Consider the following 5,457-nt stretch of genomic DNA (forward strand, 5'->3'; position numbering starts at 1 on the left):
CAGGGGGCGGAGCGAGCACGCGCCCTGCGGAGGGTGGAAGGCGCTGTCCTCGGCGGCCGCGGGGAGGGAGGGAGGGAGGAGCGGGGCTGCGTGGGGCTGCGCGGCCTCTCTGCCCGCGGTGGGGCTCTCCGGCGGCACAGGCTCGCTTGCAGGAGTTGTGCCGGCCCTGTGGGTGGCTCCCTCCCAGCCTTCCCCTTGTCTTCCCCCGGCCCGGGCTGCTGGTTGGCGAAGGCCCGAGGCCGCGCCGTCTTCCAGCCCTCTTGGAAGGGGATACCCACTGCCGGCAGGGACCAAGCCCTCGTCTCTGTAGTCCTCCTTATCTGGGACAGTTTTCATTTTCTTGTTTCTCATCACTTAGTGAGTTTAAAAAAAAGTCTCACCGTAAATAATTTTCTCCTTCCTCTTCCTTTAAATCTTTTCCTTCACAACCATCCCCCTATTTATTTAAGTCTGAAGTGTTTTAGTTACACTTGGAATTCAAATTCAGTTCAAAAATTGGAATTGAAATCCATGCATGTTCAGAAAGCCTCTAGAGGGGGATTCATTGACATTTATGTTCTGTACTCATTTTCATTGTTGACAACCTTTCTGGAACAGGTTTCTCTGATTCTCGCTGCTCTCGATAAATTTTAATCCTATACCTTCCATTGGGTATTAATGTAGCATGTTTGGTTATAAGCAAAAATATTATTAAGACCTTGTCATACAGGCATGATAAAAATAGCCCACAGCCAGAGCTAAGGTGGAGCTGGGAATTTAAGCACACCTCATTACTTGGAGGACTATCTGAAGAGCCAACTAGAGCGGAGCAGATAGGTTGAGAAGATTGGTGCCACTTGCCCATGTCCTTGCTTCCATCAAAAGGTTTGGAGAAATCAACCTTATTTTTACACCATTTTAAGTTTTCTGAAGTGAGCATTTCTGGTGGAATCTCTCCTCTCTCATGACTCTATGAAAACAACAGTTTTGATAACAAAATTTTATCAGAAAAAAAAGCAGTGAATGATACAATCAGGAATGAAACATTTTTAGAGCTCTGAGTAAAAAACTTGGAAAATTTGAGAGAGTGCAAAGTGAGGGAATTCTGCCTTAACCTACTCTTTTCTGTTTCTTTTTTTTTCATGTCTGTGAAAGATCTGCTTAGCAATTATGATTACGGTGAAGTGAAATCATGGAAAGCTTATACATTATAGATGAATTAAATTAAAATCGTTTGGAAACCTCAAGTTGCACTCCTAATTTAAGTGGTTACTCAATCTTCTCATTTTCTCTCATCTTTTACTGCTTCTGTTCCCAGCTCCCTTTTCTAAATTTACTATTAAATTCTTTCATAAAGTCATCTCAAACCTAGAGGAATTTGAGTTTTGTTTGTGCTGTCCTGTGTATAATCAAAATAGAAAAATGAAAGAGGAGCAGAATTTTGATAAAAAAAAAAAAAGATATATCCCAGTTTTATGTGTTGACAGAATAAGTGTTGGGTCTGTCAGAAATTTAGCCTGAAATCTGTTTTTCTTTAATTTCTAAAACTGTTTTTTAATGATAGTCATCTTTCCAGTTATTCATTTTTCTTCAAGAAATTATCCAGTTTCTGACAGCAGAATATTATAGTCAATGAGAAGTTGAATGAACAATGTATTGAATTACATTACATCAGAAGGTGATTTTTAATGTTCCCGTAAGTATGTACTGTATGTTCTCATGCTACTTGCATTAATCTTGAAATGTGCTGCAATTTATGCATATCATAGTAGAAAATAATACCTCTGCAGAGGAAAAAAAAAAAAACAAAAAAACAACAAACCAAAACCTCTCCAAACGAGAATTCTGATCTTAACATTGGTTTGATGTGTGACTTTCAATAAACCATGTTTAAAGCTTTCACTACTAAATGAAAACTAATAAAAACAACATGGTAGCTTTATTTCTTGAACTTGTGTTTTGAAATGGGGGGTTTGCAAAGAGGGTCCCCAAGTAACAGTTGCCCATGCTCCTAACCAGTTTAGGGATTCTTAAAAGCTCCAAATACAACTGAAATTCTGATCCCACTTAAAATAATGAAAACTTTCCATTCACTTCAGCAAGACAAAACTTCCCCCAGTGCATCAAAAATACATGTAACATAAGACATTGAATCAAACCTTTCAGAAATAGATAGAAGCATTATATATTAAATCAATACCTAGTCATGGGAGTTCTGACAACCTCTCTTAATGAGGCAGGAAACTAAATGTGTTGGGAAACTAACCTCAAGCTCATGTTGTTTTTTTTCAAATTTTTGGAGCCATTTGAAAATACTGGGCAAGATTTTCAAATGTGATTGGAAAAAAACAAATTGCAATGGTAGCCAAGTCCATAAGAAATATTGAATATTCTATCTCTTTGACCTTATTTTCCTCTGATATCTTAGCAAACAATAGCTAGAGAATTGTCCTGTAGGAATACAGGCTAACTCCATTAGCAGCTGTCTTGGTATAATGTTTTCCAGGTTCAGCATGAGACATTTCACAGGCTGCTGATACAATGTTAGATATTATTCTAACTAATGCAGCTCTCAAAAAGGAACAGCTTTCATTTCATTTGAGAGCTGTTGTGAAAGTATTTCAAATACCTCCACAGCTAAAGACAGCCCTTTTCCAACCTTTTAACTTTGCTTTGATGACAGCATTTCATTTTTTAGTAGACTATTATGTATACAGGCCAAATTCAGTCAGTTATGCGGCAGAGATCCTTTACAATACATCTGAAATTATGTGTTTCTTGTTGATAGGCTAATAGATGTTAAAAATCCAGATTTATTAAAATTACTGAAATTATTACAATATAAATATTTAATAATTTCTATATTATTTCCAAGAGTGCATTTTGACTAATTGCATCTTTATAAACATAGTTCATGTGCAATGAATCAATAAGAAATCATGTGATTATAACATGCTTCTCACTACAAAGTGCTGTGCTTAAGTGATTTTCCTTCTGTAAAGGACAGTCGTGAACTCAGCATGAGTTTTTGTTATCACTGCTGGCAAACCTGAAATGCAGAGGCCAGAATTAGCATCTTTTGAAATAAATATATGGATGAAGTATTAAAATAAGTAATTCTTCCCTATTTGTATTACATTAGTGTTCCATGTAATTGAACCTCACTTACATGGATATAGCTTATGTGGGTGTAAAAATAAATAGAGCATACATTTAATAAGTATTTAATGGGTACATTATGGTAATTTAAGAAGCAAGATTTGCAGAGGAGGATAAACCTTTTATTAGACTAAATTGTATAGGTTATAGATTGTACAAGTTTTATGATAGCAGTGGAACACTTTCACAGACTATTGCTGGTATTTCAGTAGCTCACTCACAGAGCGGATTCATGACTGGCACCCTGACTAGCAGAAGCCATCTTTAAATAACTCACTAATGGAGTAGTGGGTGAAGAAAGACTTATTCTGAGCAGGAGACAATTTTTTCCTATATTTAGGGGATGAGAAAAAGAAATGGGAGAGAGTCCAGGGAAAAGCAAGAGACTGAATGTAGGCAAGGGAGTGAAGAAGGTGTCCACTGTTGTGATTCTGGAGACATCTCTGCTTGTGGCAATTATGTGGTTTAGCAAGTCTAAGACATGTCTGAAAATGTCCAACTTTTCTTGCAAGGGAAGGTGATACATGATACGTGGAGTCTTTCACAAAGGAATAATTCCTGTGCCTACTGGCTACTTCAGAACTTACTGGTGTTTTGAGCATCAGGAAGACAGATGCTAATAGAATATAAAGAGTCAGTGTAAATTTTGGAACCTGACCCAAAGCTGTTTCACATCAGTGTTAGTCTTTCCACTGGATTCAAGGGTTTCCTATTCATAAAATCATCACACATACTGCAGGTTAGATTTTTGTTTGCCAGTATTAAGTCTGCTTCTTTGTTTAGAATGAGACATTTTTCTTTTCTAAATCTAATACAGTCATTAAGTATGCTTTCTCTGTGGTTGTGTTCTTAGCTAATTTGCTTAGCAATAGGATTTTGTTTTCAAATGAGACGGCTACCCAAAAGCCTTCTGTAGAGATGAACAATAATGGATCTTTGTTATCTCTTTGCATAGCAGGTTTTCTGTATTTTAAATTAAATACTCCCTAGCTCTAAAAATGTTGAAATATTGTTCTTGATTCTAAAACCTCAGCTGTCTGATGAGCTATAGAAGTTTGTGCTTCCTTCACTGATGCTTATAAGCTTATACTGCCTAAGAAGGCTAATGCAAAATTAAATCTTAATTTATATAATTTCCCAAGGAGTTGATATGTTAGTATGTTTTGCTGATTAAGGACACCAATTAAACTTTTTAAACCAATTAAAAGAGTGAAAAGAGGATGTGTATTTTACTAGAGATAACCAAGTAATGTAACAGTGTAATAAAGAAAACATGCAGTAAGAAAAGGCCGAATAGTGCACTTAAAGCAACAAATAGGAAAATACAGGGTAATGCATCAAATTATTACTACACAAGAGAGAGAGAATAGTGATTAAGAAAGACACATCACCGTTTGCACATGTTCCCATCATCCAGCCCCGCAGTGGCTGGGCAGCCCCGGTTACAGCGAGGGTTTGGAGAGCCTGTCCCGGCAAGGGGGAAATCCTACGCGGTGCGTCCCCCATAGGTGAGGCTGCCAAAGTCGCTGTGATTGGGCCCAGGCTTATATACCAGAGATTGACAAGCCAGAATAGCTGGCACCTTTGTTTTGAGTGGAGAATTTCTGGTTTCATTCTCCTGTTGGATTCCACCCAAAGCCTGGCCAGGGCTCGGGGAGGGGGGGAAACCAAGGGAGTTTCTACCAAGGCCAGATACTTGGGTTCTCAGCCTTGAACAAGGCTAAACAAGGGAAGTTGGATACAGTCTCTCCTCACTCCTGATTATATTTTGTCTAAGCTGCATTTTTCACTAGCGAGTTTACACACTTTGTTAATGATTACAGACTAAGTTAGCAGCTTCGGCTCTGGGCCTGTTTTTCAGACTTCAGTATGTCAATGCTTTAGCACTTTTTACATCAGCATAGGTAGTTTGTTATAACTTAGTACAACACCTACTAGCACAACAGTTATCAGTTATAAAATACACAGGATTCATCTATAGGTCAACTCTGGCTTGGGCCGGTTGTCCAAGCCTTAGCACTTCATAGTGTGACACATATCCTGGGAGTAAGACAATGAAAGGAAACTCCAGCACTTATAATGTAGTGGGATACTTTGGAAACAAACAAGTACGTCAGGAAGCAAGAGGAGACTTGGGAAGAGATGTTACTGGGAAGCCTGTTTCTATTAAGTTTCTTAGCTTTCACTAGTGTGAGAATGGTGCCAGTTTTATAGACATCGTTGCATTCTCCAGCCTGGAGAAAACTTTAATATATAGAATTAATTATAATTTAAGATAACCCAGACTTTTTGTTATGTATCAAATACACTAAAAGCACA

Source organism: Athene cunicularia (assembly GCF_003259725.1).
Source record: "Athene cunicularia isolate RWA chromosome 1 unlocalized genomic scaffold, athCun1 chr1_part2, whole genome shotgun sequence".
Classification (NCBI taxonomy): Eukaryota; Metazoa; Chordata; class Aves; order Strigiformes; family Strigidae; genus Athene; species Athene cunicularia.